Genomic DNA, 15,130 nt, shown 5'->3' with positions numbered 1-15,130 from the left:
TACAAAAGATGAATCAATCAAAAAGTTCCAGGAAAAGGAACATGAGCTTCTATAGATGCGGGCAAGCTTCCCCAATGTAACTCAAATCCAAGCCCATTTGTAAACTGGCATTGAAGAGAAGGATCAATATCACTAGGAGCTAAGTAACACAAAAGTTCTCCTCGTAGAAGAGAAAAGGGCAAAAGAGCAGGCAGTACAAGAATTATAGGATAGGCAAGCCCAATTTGATAAGGAGTTGCATGATGCAGGAGTATCTTTGGAAAATTAACATAGTAATCATAGTCAAAAACAAAAAGAAGTGCAAGAAAAGAGTGCAGAGATCATAGTGTTGCAGCACCAAGTGTTCGAGGGAGCTCAACAAATTAAAGAGTTGACAAAAAAGCTAGAATTAAAGAACGTTGAAATCAATCTCCTCTTGGAACCTTCCACACTTCCCCCTCTTCCTCTCATATATTTTACTCCTAGAATGTAGTAGCTTTATGCCTATGGTTGAGAGAAAGTGAAGCAGTCCTTTACCTCCTTGCAACCGACTCTTAAATTATTAGTGGACACTTAGTCACTGTGTGTCGATGCAAGTAGTACCATTGATCAGATCGTTCAGTCCATTGCACCTAAGGTTCCCATCTCTCAAAGGCTACTCAATTGGCTATATGTTTCTTCTAATCAAGAGTTGACTGCAATAGGAATTGACTATCACAGAGCAATAGAGAAGAAATGAAAATAAGCTCTTAAATTTCAATAAGGCAGCTTCTCAGGATATGTCTAGCTTGGAAACATTAAAATCCTCTATGCACATTAGGGACCGATTTGAGAAATTTGTGAAAACTAGCCTCCCCTAACCTTTCCTCCCTGATAATTTAGTCATGAAGGTTGAGCAAGTAATGAACCTGATAGAGTAGCGCTAGCGAGATTAGTCATATCTCCAAGCTTTGAGTGAAGCTCTTGATGCAGGCTAGATTGAGGAATTGATCTACCCTATAGCTCAGCTTCACATTCTTCTTGAGCTAACTTGTAATGAGCTAAGTGGCTTGTCTTTCAAGGAAATCATTGATTTAGATTGGGATCATCAAAGTCTTAAATACTAAGCTTTGCCCTTAGATGATGATTGGCTCTCATTGCAGGAAACCCTCAACCAAGTGTTCAAAGCAAGTGCATAGATCTATCCTACAAAACTAGATTTTTGTGTATCGTCATCCCACAGGTGAGATTTCCCCAGGAGTCACTAGAAAACTGTGGATTTATAATCCACATTGCCCTATAAAAGGCCCTTTTTATTTTATCTAGGCCAGTGGCTTTTCTTTTTTATTAAGTGCAAAGGTCATAGTTCATGCTTGCCCACCACATGTTTGTGCGGTGTGTCTTTTTGATAACCTTTTCTTCTTTATACTGTGAAGCCCCACTTGAATGCCACATGGTGTCGCCCTTTTCTCTCCTACAAGTTTTGTCTATAGTTTGAAGGGATGCAATATGGGAAACATGTGTTTGCTCTGCAAGATGTTTTGAGGTTATAGCTTTCCCAAGGGAAAGACTCCCCATCCTACTACCATGTGTCATTTCAAAGCGAATGTCGGAGGATCCACGTGCTCATGTAATAGAAAGCGAGATGCCACATGCGAGGCATGACCAATGTGTTGAGTGTTCACAAGCCATTTTTGGGGCATTGTTCCAGATAGGTCCAAGAAGTTATTGCAGCAAAATAGTCACGATGGTGATTTTGATCCTGATAACATAAGGTATAAGCTTGGTAGAGATATAGGTCGAAAGTAGTTATTGCTTTCACGGTATGTGATGACTTCATAGATTGTTGAATGGGCTAGTTGGTGTAGTATCACAAAAAAAATTTATTTTCTCAGTGATGGATGGTTAGGCCTCCTCTATTTAATTTTGAATACTTGAAAGATTAAGGACTTTTGGACTTTTATTTTGGAATACAGAGAAGATCTCTAGACTGGGATTTCAAGTCTTAACATTGTTATTGTTTTTTTGAGTCAAAGTAATCAAACTATGCCTTGATCCTTTCGATTTATTTTGTTTGGTATTCATTAATGATTTTCTGTGTAATTTTGTATCTAGCGTCAACTTTAGTAATGTATGCTTAAACTCTATTGGTTGAATCATGTTATGAAATATTTCATTTTGGCAGATGTTCATGTATTCTTTTCTTTATGTCATTTCTAACGGTCTTTGAATGTATTTGAAATTGTTCATAAGACATGCAAATTGTTGAATGGGCCTTAGAATTGCATACATATGAAGTTCTCTATGTTGGTTGTTCGATAGAAATTTAGATCAGGTGCATCACCTTAGATTAGTTTAATTTTATGTTCTCTCTCCTCTTTTCTCCTCTAGTAACTGAAGAGTCAGCTTCTAAAATCCCGAAGGTTACTCAGTGAAAACACATAGGTTCCCCAACACTAAGTTTTCCATAAGGCTATGTCTAAAAGCAATTTTAGGCATCAGCACTTCTTAAAAGTATTTTTTCATGATTGACCTTGTCTTTTCATGTTATTTTATTGCATCAATAATTGAGGGTTTCTATCCAAATAGCTTTGCATCATTGTCGATAACATCAAGGTTGAGGTAATATCATCATGGTTCAATGTATTGATTTAAATTTCACATCTTTTCTATCTATTCTTCATTATAGGGTTGATTTTGAACTTGGGGTTTGATTGAGGCAAACCCCTATAAAACCAACACCATTTTTCCTCTCTTATGTGTGTAGGTTCCAAGTTTAGCAAAGAAGGATTATAGATTCAAAAAGTGTAGACTAGGACAAAGAGATCCAAACTTGAAGAAGTAGAAAACCCTGGACACTGTGACTTACTCACATACTTCGACAACATTTTAGGGAGATATTTTGAGTGATATACAGATTCAAATCTATTTTTGATATTGAAATTATACACCTTCAGGACTAGGATGCCTAGCCACATAGTCTAGCACTTTCATGCTTAAATTGTAGACAAAAGTTCCTTTCTAACTCCCATTTCTAGATTTGTACTCAAAGTCTGTATATTTGTTCTATAGTCTGCTATTTACGTTGATTACGTTTAATTTTCCATCATTAGATCTAGCTCTTTCATTCTCTTATCAAATAAAATCATCAATAAAAATAATAAATCAATCTGAGTTCCTAACTCTCACCAATAGATATGAAGTTGGGCCTATTGATTATTCTTGAATGTATTGCTAATGTAAATGGGTTTATTCCTAGTTTACATAATTAGAATACTAAGTCCCATCTGCATACTTTACAACTACATCATAAGCATCGATTTATAGTTGCAAGCATCATTCCAAGACCTCCAACTTTCAATTGTGGCAACCCAAGAAAAAAATGTTAGTTTTAGAGATGTGGGTCCCACTAGGCCTTTTTAATGAGGATAATGAACTAGCAAAAGACACCAAAAAGAAAGATAAACAAATAAATGATATACCTTTCCTTTTACCTTCCAAACCCTTGGATAAAATTAAAATGGAGGCACCTAACTCCACTTGATGTGCTCTTTTATTTGTCTACTTTGTATGCATGTGGATTCCTCTTAAAGGTGTAGCATAATCTTGGTGAAATTGGATGATTTTAAGGGTATTTTGAAAAAATAAATTTAGCTCAAACTGGTTGATAAAATTTGATAGAGAAGGCTCCAATTCATATAATTTTGGGAAGCGAAAATGGATGGTCAATATTGATTGTGAGACAAAAGGTCATGATCAAGTGAAAGGATGAAGGGTTAGCCTTGTGAAAAGTATCACGTGGTGGAGGGTTGAGAAAGTCATGTGACATGTGGAAGAGGGTGAGGGGTTCTTACACGTGTGAACATACATTGGGAAGAACAAGGACTTGACAAAGTGGAAACATAAATGGAAAATGTAAGAGGGTGTAGGTATAGTAGTGTGACATGTGGGAGAAAAGGCAAATGTAAAGTAATCACATGGGGAAGAGGATATCACACATGTGTGAGAATTCAATAGGAAAGGTGGCCAAATGATGGTTTGTAAGGTGATGCTGATATGCACATGCAAGCATTTAACCGGGCTTGGAGGACACTTATCACATGACTACAAGTTTGGGGATTTGAAGGAATTTTAAATCAAACAAAATGCTAGTGGTGATTAGCTATGGTTAGTTAATTAATTAATCTAGTTTAGAAGAATTTATGAGAGAGAGATAAGGTTAGATTAATTAAATTAATCAAAATTTAGAAGAAAACGAAGATATGTAATGAGTTAAATAAAATCTAATTAGTTATGGCAATTAAGGAGATGGTGAATTATGATGAATAATTAATTACATATTAAATTCAATTAATTATGTTATATTGTCAAATTAAAGGTGTCTACAATTTCATCTTTGATAGTTCATTTGTAGATGCCTAAAATTAATTAAATTAATATTTAATTTATTTAGCCTTTTCATATAATTAATTATATTAATTATGTTAGTCCCCCTTCCTCTTAAAATTAATTAAATTATATTTTAATTAATTTTATCACCTTAGCCTTTATAATTAATTTGTCAAAAGATTAATTCTATTCCCTATTCTTCTAAAATCATTTCAATCCCCAATATTTCTTCTAAATCTCAATTAGTTAATTAATCTAAATTAATTTACTAACCCCCTTGATTCTAACAAATCACCCCTCTAATCCCATGATGCATCCATGGTCTGGGGGGTCCTCAAAGAGAACTGACCAAATCATGCAGCAAGAGTAACACAATGAAAGTGTTATTACGGAGGATTGCACCTATGATGCTAAGTGTGAAACCAAACAATCATGTGAAATATGGAAACACCTTCGAGCCTATGGGTTGCCAAATTGAAGGTGAATCTCCGGACACCAAGCCGACTTCCTATCTTGATGGATCTCCTACAACTAATTTCTTGTGAGAAAAGGGTAAAAGGCTTGCATGTGACGAAAAAACCTATCCTAATGGAGGTGATACACCGAAATTATGAGTTTTAAACTACTGCACTAAAACTTATAACAACTACAATACTGAAAGAAACACTTCACAAATCAATTGGGCCACCCAATTCATAAAAAAATTGTGAAAAGGTTCGAAGCTATCCAACTTCTGCATGTAGGAAAAGTGAATTTTCACAACATGTAAGGAGTTGAAAAACCAAGTGAACACAACCCACAACCTGAATCACTGTGAAATTATCCTACTTCTGCAAAACAAAAGCATGACGGAGCAAATGATTGTAAAAATCACAATAACTCTGTCAAAACGCTCGCCTAACAATGAAAAAGCAAGAAATGCTGACAAGGAAATAACTTTTTATTGCAAAACTAAATGCAAATATAACTCTACTACAATAACTGAAAACAGCTAAGTGTTGAGATACAATGCTTTTTGCTATATGCGTAAGCAAAAAGAAAGAACCAGAGGGAAAGAGAGAGAGAGAGAGAGAGAGAGAGAGAGAGAGAGAGAGAGAGAGAGAGAGAGAGAGTATATAGAACCCACCATGTACATCTCCTTCAAAAACCCTAAATAGAAAAAGTTGCATGAGAAAAAGCCTTGGGCGAATTTGCCCAAAATAGTCTAAAAAACTCATGCATAATCCTGCCAAACATAGCCTCCAATACTCAAAATAGGTCTACCACTTATACTGCATGAAAAAGACACATCTTGCTAAAAATAGAAATGCCACCTCTTCTCAAAATAGCCCATTTGAAAAAGCAAACTCCCCATGCAAACAATCTGCATGGTGTACGCTGCCAAAAATAGCTGGAAAATACAAACCCCTCTCTGCATAAACTGCATGGCACAAGATGCTAAATATAGCTCAAAGAAAGAAAAATCTCCCCCATATTGCATGCTACCTTATATCTTTTCTTTCTTTTTTCTTTTTCCCTTAAATAATTTTATTCTAATATTTATTAAAACAGTTTGTTCTAATAAATATTAAAATAATATAAATCTATTAAGATTTTCTAATATTATAAATCTTAATAGTGTTATATTAAAATATAAAATAGAAAAGAAAAATAAATAAATAAATAAAAGCTTTTAAAGCTTTTTGGCCCTTTAAACATGAGAGGTAAATGTGTAACCTAAGTCCATGACCTGAAAGTCATGACCATGGGCTACATTTACATGCATCATTGTTTTCTTAATTAAAAAAAAAAAAAACCCACTCAACACCCGAATTAGGGCATGCATATGAAAAAGTGCTACAAACCCTAAGAGATGCTTTGTTCATCATTTTGTCTTTCTGAAGAAGACTACTCTGCCTATTTTTGTCACTTGCATGATTTTAGAGTAAAACTGGAAGTGAGGTTTGAAGATTTTGAAGTTTGAACATGATCTTTTCTGCATGATCACAAGCATGGGTATGTAGCTCAAACCTATTTTGAGTTGTTTAATATCTCTCTATGAACAAAAATATTTGTAGAAGTATTGCATAATATTAGGGTTGTTGCCTAAAACTCTTTTTGAATACCTTCTCTACATGAACTCGAACTGTAGGTTCCATTTTTTTTGTGCACTGTATATTTTTGTTGAACATTGCAGGGAAGGTCATCATTGTATTCTTGCCTTTTTCCTAGAACCTAATGGCTGCTCTTTGGTGCATTGTATAAGGACTATGACCTAGGCTTGCCCTATCCTAATACCATGCTCTGAACTACATCTCGGTGGTCTTCTCTTTATCAGCTATGAATCTACCTTTGACATTGATTGTTTTTGCAGGTTTTCCTTATTGTCATCTTTTGATGGGTCTGTTTTGACAATGACTAATAGAAGATCCTGAATGACTAGGTTTTCTTTTCTTGAATCTGATCTATGCTTGGAAAGATATCATTATTACCTATCTTTCATTGTTCCTTCAATCTTCATCCTTGAAGCTAATCTATATGTTGGTTGTCTTGATACCATTGTTATTCGCTCTTGAGATACATGTGACTGTCTGGAAATTATTATGTCTCATTTCTTGCATTTATGACTTCTTGTAGCTCAATCATTCATTCATTGGCTGGAAAATTATGTCTTAAGAGTCTCTCTGTTTTAGATGATCCCCCTTTGAAAGCATGTACATCATCGTCTGATGAAATTTGGTGACTAAAACCTTATTATCTTGTTGAAGATGACTATCTTATAACAATTAGGATTTTGATACTATGACAATACTCTCAAAAGATAATGAAATGTTCTTCAAATCTATATTTAACTCATGATATTCACTGTGGTTCTGGCTCATGACTGCACTTAAACTTTGATTATTACCTTAAATGACTTTGAATGTTACTTTTTTGGCATTGTCAAAGTTATTTACCTTTGGACAGTGGATAGTCTCTATGATTGTTGTTATTGTTGAGATTGTCCTATCTTTTTGGAAGATACTACTCCTTTATTTATATGACTGCCCTTTGGTTTTCTTGAACCTATTATGCTATCTTCCCTTAGATGACTGTTATTAAGGACTATCTTTTGAGTTTCTTTTGAGTGGAACTTTCATGGGAAATATCATTATCTTCATGTTTGGTATGACACTGCAGATACTCCTGTAACTGTTCACTGAGATTTTGAGTCTACTTTTAACCGATTTTGTGTTTTAGACTTTCAGATTCTTCTCCATGTATACTAGCATTAGGACTTTTATACTCATGCTTTGACTTTGTGTTTTCACTGTCATTGTTTTACATAGACTGGTAAATGGCAGTGATCTTATGAGGAGATTCATACATTTATTCACTATTCAGAGCTTCTTTTCAGTAATCTCATAGGTTGTTGATGCATTCACTGTCACCTTTGTATGCGAGCTATTCTTATGTCATTATATGGAATTATGATAATAACATTTGCCTTGGAAGATTCTCTTTAGTGTTATTATTGATAGCATATTCCTTCTTAACCTCATGCACCAACATTGTCTCGTGATTTTTAATGCATAATACCATGATTGCAACTATAAGCTTATGACTACTCCTTTGATTGGTGGTTGCCTTTTAAGATACGTTTCTATGTCATTACTGTCTACTCTGGGGTCCTAGTTTGTCCAACATGTTGTATGAATAGAAGACATTATCTTTTGATGGCTTTGTGTTTATGACTAATCATTGGGATATTTATCATTGTTCTAGTAACTCTAATAACATGTCTATACTATTGTGACCGCAAGTGTCACTTCTTTGTTGTTCATTTCCTTAAATCATTGTCATGATTTTCTCAATAATATAGTTATTTAGTTCTTTGTGTCTGCAAAACTATTATTTCATGTTTTTGGACTGAGAAATGCAAAAAGATGGGTGACTGTTCTTCATGATTTGACCTTCCCTTTGTGACTGTGAAATGTCAATGTTTGAGTGTCTTTTATATTGGGCCACTTCACAATGTTCTCATATTGCTTAATAGACTAAATTACTTGAATTCCACTGCTTGGACATTGCTTAGGACAAAGGTATTGTTGTCTAAGGGCTACATCTTCACATGTCTTTGATTATCACTGACTATTAAGGGGTTATCTTACATAAATGTTATTAAAGGTTGACTTTAATCTCTAATACTTTTTGAAACCCTGCTACTCATATCAAATCATGGGTAGTGTACATGTATTACAAGATTACTCCAAAAGACTTAACTCGCCCTTTCTTGTATTTTGGCTCTACAACACTTATTTATTACTGTTACCTTGACATAGCCATGATATTTAAGCCAACCATTGTCTTGCAGGTTGCTACTACAATATTGAGTATACACTATCTTTAGGCTTTTCATTGCTCTGTCATATGTTATATGCACTACACATTCATATTTTTTTGACTTCTTCTCTTATTCATGAGACTCTAACATGTACATGAGATTACCTTATTATTGTCAATCCCTTAGGTCACTGCACTTTCAACGGTCCTGTGTGGTATAGTAACTTTACTCATTTTACTATATTTTGGCTCATTGGTGACTAGTAATTATAATTTCTCTTGACTGTGTATTCCTTTTCATGGTTGTGTGAAGTTATCCTTTGTACTTTTATTGTATAGGCTGCCTGATGCTATGACATGTAGAGATTAATAGAATGAAAGTATTGTCTCTTTGCATTAGCATTTGTCTTTATTTGTTTATGCTCTATAATATTTTGAAAGCTCACTATATGATTCTTTCTTTGAACAAAACTTCTATTGAAGATACATGCATAGATACTTGTGACTGATTATTGCAATACTCTTATGATTGTTGATTGTCACTTCTGAAATGTTGTTACTGAGTCATGGCTACCCTGACAAGATATCTCTATATTCTTAAGGATTTGATAAGTGAGCTATGTGTAACTGTAGCTAATAATCAGTTGCTTTATGCTTCATGATCAATGTCTCTTCATTGTTGTTAAGGGTTTGCTATTATGAGTTGTCCTTACACATTGTCTTTTGAATGCTCAGTATACTATGACTATACCTTGGATTTCTTTGCAATATGAACTTTGGAGATGCATATTCACCATTTGATTGTCCACTAGGTACTATGATGTCCTTTGTGACTATTATTAATATCTTGTTGCTTTATTCCTCTTATAACAATGAATACTATTAATGTTTCTTTATGTTGCTATGACCATGATGACTAAGTATCATAGGCTACTTTTGACAGGTTTGAGGCTGCCACAACCCTTATAAAGCTATTCACTGTGATCATTTGTCTTGAGTCCTATATGACTTCATGAAGACTCAATTTTTAATGTTCTTTATGCCCCTTTATGACTGTCATTGAAATTCTTTAAGGTTGCGCAATATCCTTTCCTTGTGCACTACTATAAGGCCCTCTTGACTATATTTTGGCTTATAGACTGCTCTTTATGACTATCAAAGATAAGAGATCATTCATTTGTCTTCAGTCTGCTCTTTATCTTCTTGATGGACTGTCTTTTCCACATATTCATTGTTCTTTACAATGTGTTTTATGGTTGTATTTTGTCATGACTGCTCTTATCATTGTATTACTTTGTCTATATTATGTTGCCTTAAAACACTGTATCAATTCCTTCACAAATATTTTATAGCAACATTTTCTCATCAACTCCATCTCTATTATCTTAAGCACCTGATATCAAAGTTATTGAAATTTCTATGCTTTAGGTTCTTGTTCATGGAAACTAAACCTTAGCCCTATTATAATCTCACATATTGCCCCTACTCATATGATGATATTACTCATTTATTGACTAATGAATGCATTGAGGACATGTTTTTTCATATTGCCATTGGATGACAGTCCCTTTCTGTCATTTAGTGACAACATGTGAGATCATGGCTTAGTGTACTCAGTATTTTGATAATTGGATAGTGTCACCCTATGAATAGTGACATGTATGTTTAGCTCAACCCCTTCGAGAGCCTATTTTAACCCACATACTGATGAATAATGATGAACAATTAGTACCAAACCGGTACTGAGAGGGGGGGCGTGAATCAGTATAGGCAAAAAAACTTTATTTGAACCAGTTTGACTACAAAGACCACACTTAACCAGTAAACAGTATCACCGGTCTAACTCAGGGCACTACTGGTAAAACACAGTGAGAATGTGAATGACATAAACCGGTAACACTTAGATCTTCGCACAATCTAATATCTCATTTCCACTTCACCCGTATGCATAAACAAGTAATATATCATTAGAAATATAATGACTGCTGGTTCAACATGCTTTACCACTTGACAAAAAATATTAAAGCATCACAGGAAAAGCATCACACATGACACACTGTTTTTCACGTGGAAACCCAACTGGGAAAAACCACGGTGGGGATGAATACCCACAAGTTGTTCTTTGAACTCTTCTGAAGTCTGCTTTGTTAGGAGCCTAGTCCGGTTAAAGACTTTTACAATAGGTTTTGCTAGGAAACGATCCTGCTAGGGATCACTCGGTTAAGGGATGGCTAAATACCCGATTAAAGGTTAGAACCCTGTTAAAGGTTACCTCGCAAGAGGATTTGAAGAACTCATTGAATTGAGTCACCCTGTTAAAGGATTTACACAAAAGCCTGTTAAAGCTACCCGGTTAAGGGATTTTCCAACTGCTGAAATGGTTAGAAGTCAATAGGTAATACACTGATTTGATAACAGCACACAATGCCAAGGCAGATCCTCTTTAGCTCATTTACTTCTGCACTTACACTTTGCAGGTATCCACGCACTTCCTCAGTCTGGAAAGAATCGAGTATCTCTTCACTTGGATACACACATAACATTTGCCAACAACTTCAAAATGAAAAACATCATTGACCTTATAGGAAACAGATAGGTCGGTAGCATAAACTCTAAACCCTAAACATTTAGGTTTAACAATTCAGTCGATTCAATCCTGACCGTTAATCACACTGCATTGAATACAACAGTCTTGAACAGATCTCAAGACGTTCTCCAACATTCATTCTTTGCCGCTTTAGGAAGTTGATAACCCATCACACGCTCTCCACCATTTACAGAGACTTCGCATAGTCCTAAGGTAGATAGGATCAATCTTCTTCATGCAAGATCCTCAAGGAAATCCTTCACGAGCACAAGGATGACGTGGCAACATGATTTGATCTTCATTATAATGCTAACTCATCACAAGATGTCATCGGTTGAATCACACAGGCTTGGAATGCATCAACCAGAAACCCTTGAAGCTGAGACTACCAACTGGTAGTCATGCCAAATGAAACCCTAAGACAAAACTTCCCATATATCAGTTCTCATTCTAACATACCGCTTCACTTTTTCACATATACCGGTTCACAACATCATACCGGTTCTCTTGCCAGTTTGCTTACTACAATATACCGGTTCATACTTCAGCATATCGACATCAATGACAACATACAATATCATCATATCATCAAGCTCTACACATATGCCAACACATACATGATGGATATGAAATGAAAACCTATATCTGCACATGAAACAAACAAGTTAGATAAAAACATGATTATTGCAGACTTCTCATTGCATCATATCTGGACTATTTCTCTTATGTTCTGAATCTGATATAGTAGTGTAGGCACACTAGGAGTAGCATTGTTTATGTAGGAGTGAAAGGAAAAACCCAGAGCTCTAAAAAAACTATTTTATCTCTTTCTTTCAGGTCATCACATGGAGTGGATAGTGAGATGCTTGGATCAACAAAGTTGATCAAAAGAATCTTCTTCAGAACTCATCAACCTATTTAGGCAATGATGGGTTCTTTCTTTCCTTACTTCATACATTCTTCTATTTCTTTTGTGTTTACATTTCTATGATCAATGAGATCTTTTCTCAGCTATTCCCATGACTTGTGTGGGATCTTGTAAACAGTTTGTCTTCATAAATGAAAATGTATTTTATGCAATGTTAAACTTGAATATCTCTTCTTTGGTTTAAACAATTGCACATATGAAAATGAATACTTTGTATGACATACATGTTTATTTATGAGTGCAATCAGAAATTTATATATTTCCACATCTCTCCAATGCAATCTAGATGTTACTTCATTAAAATTCTTGCATAACTTGAAACAAAATTTTGACTTTCAAACCATGATGTAAAGATGGAGAAATTGAAAACATTTTGTGTACCTCTTTTAACTACAATATATAAGGCCTGTAATAGGTCACCAAATTTAGGTGTGATAAAAATTTGGTAACAGGAAGCAACAACAACAGATAGAAATATTATAGAATCGCACATCTGTATCACCATATATTTATCATAGAACATCTGGCAATCAACCGGTTACATGCAGGCTAACATGCCACATTACAATCCATCTAGAACTCTCAAAGTTATCCAGATCTCTAATCATGAATCTAGAACCTCATACTAATCCCTAGTTCCTCTAATGACTACAAAAAACAATATATATCCTCTGGAACACATCTGGGTTGGCCACAAAAGATTACATTAACCAAGGAAGGAAAATGAAACATGTAAGACAGGTCGGCCCCAAAATGTGAAGATCTCATCCGCCAAGAACAATATATAAGTGTAGATCACAAAGGAAGGTCGACCAAGGGCCTAATAATATCAAGTGTGGTGCCGAATTGATCCGCAATCCAAGAAAAAACTTTGAAAAAGAAGAAATCCCCAACTTAGACGATAAGCTCAAAACTGCTTCTAAACCCAGAAACAGTTACTCCGGATCTCATCCGCCAAGAACAATATATAAGTGTAGATCACAAAGGAAGGTCGACCAAGGGCCTAATAATATCGAGTGTGGTGCCGAATTGATCCGCAATCCAAGAAAAAACTTTGAAAAAGAAGAAATCCCCAACTTAGACGATAAGCTCAAAACTGCTTCTAAACCCAGAAACAGTTACTCCGGAAGGAACAATTCACCGAAAAAGAACCCAAATGAACTGGAAATCTAGAATAATGCACAATAACATGCCTAGAGCCCAAAAATATGATCCATAATGAAAGATAAACAACTATCGAAATACACCGAAAGAAACACAAAAAATAACAAAACTCAGGAAATATTTTTGGTTGATGCAAGATTGCTCATAGACTAGGAATGCTCTTGCATCATCCCATCATCTAGTCTAATTAATTCTAGTCTAATCATGAATACTATTTCCTCCAATTTAATATTCCTCCATTCATTCTCTCTCCTCGTGTCCCATCCTCCTAACTTGTCCACTTGCACTCTAATCTCTCATTATCCCACCTAATCACTCCTCCTAACCATTTGCACATCCCTAATCACCTTGGGTAAACTCTTTTCCATAAATGGCCTTCCCATATCACCATCCAACCTTAAATTCTACCAACTTTGGTCATTCAAAGAATGTCAAATCCCTTGAATCTCCCCATGCCCCCTCTTCCCAAATAATTTTAAATTCCTTTTTCTTTTATTCTTCCCACACATCCTCTTATTTGGGAATTTTTAATTCCTCTTGTCCTCTCCTAAGGAATTTTATATTCATTTCCCCTCTTCCCAAGGTACTTGGGGAACTCTTCCCCATGTACTTGAGAAGTGTGGAGACAAGAAATGCCTTTATGGTAAATCTCTTGGATCTCCCTATTGGCAATTGACACTCATCCGGTTTAATTGTGTTGTCATTGATGGAAACACACATCATTTTGGGTTGGACACTTAACCGATACTCACCAGTATTCATGATTCAGTAACCAACATTCAAGTCATTTGGCAGACAAGGGAAACCAACAAACTAGGAACCGATGTGAGGCCGACATAGGAGATTGATCTTGAAGGTCTACATGACAACAGTCAGCGACATCAGTCATTAAGTTTAATGTATTTAATTTTATCTAGGCCGACATGTAAATAAATTCTAATATCATTGTAAGCCAACATAAGGAATTCATGTTTATGTTTGGGAAGGGTATTCAAGTCAGTCTGGTTAGGTTATTTTGGATATACACACAGAGAGAAGGAATATATAGTGGTGTGATATTGTGCGAACAATGTTGATCTACTAAATGTGAATATTCTGTAGTCGGTCATGGTTATTGGCTTAGAGGTTTGGGATGTGAAGTAAGTTACCGATAAAGTTGGACATAGTGAAAACCGATACAGACAGTGCTTGAACTGGAACTCATCCAACATAGCAAATGTATTCTCTGAGTTCAAAATTTTGTTTGTAAACCAGTATTTGGTATTTGTAGTCAGTAAGGCTCCTTCTGTAATGAGCAGTGTGCTCTAGGCTATTGGCCTTCCGGCATGTGCAAGCCTCTATTGTAATATTTATTCATTTGGCCGGTGGATAGATATTATGGGTCACCAATCCCACCATGGTTTTTTCTCTTTGAGGTTTTCCACCTATAAATCTTTGTGTTATGGTGTATGTTCTTGTGGTGGCATTTCTACTTTTTGTTATATTCTTTTATGGTTACTGGTTACTGAATTGCTTTGTTAATAAGGTTAAAATTGATTTCATCGGTAGAACACTAATTCACCCCCCCCCTCTTAGTGTTCTTGGATTCCAACACTCCCATGTTGTCCTCTCAATCCTCTCCCACCTTCTTTCAATCCTAGCCCTCCATTCATTTTTGATCCTGAGCATCCATTTTGGGTCCTTGCAATCTATAAATTGGAGTCTTCTCCCTCATATCCACCTTTTGCACATTGTTATGATGTCATTTTGAGCAACAAATTCATCCATTGCATCCTTATTATGCCCAAATATCATCTCACATA

Source organism: Cryptomeria japonica, chromosome 11, assembly GCF_030272615.1.
Source record: "Cryptomeria japonica chromosome 11, Sugi_1.0, whole genome shotgun sequence".
NCBI lineage: Eukaryota > Viridiplantae > Streptophyta > Pinopsida > Cupressales > Cupressaceae > Cryptomeria > Cryptomeria japonica.
This window is presented reverse-complemented; position numbering follows the sequence as displayed.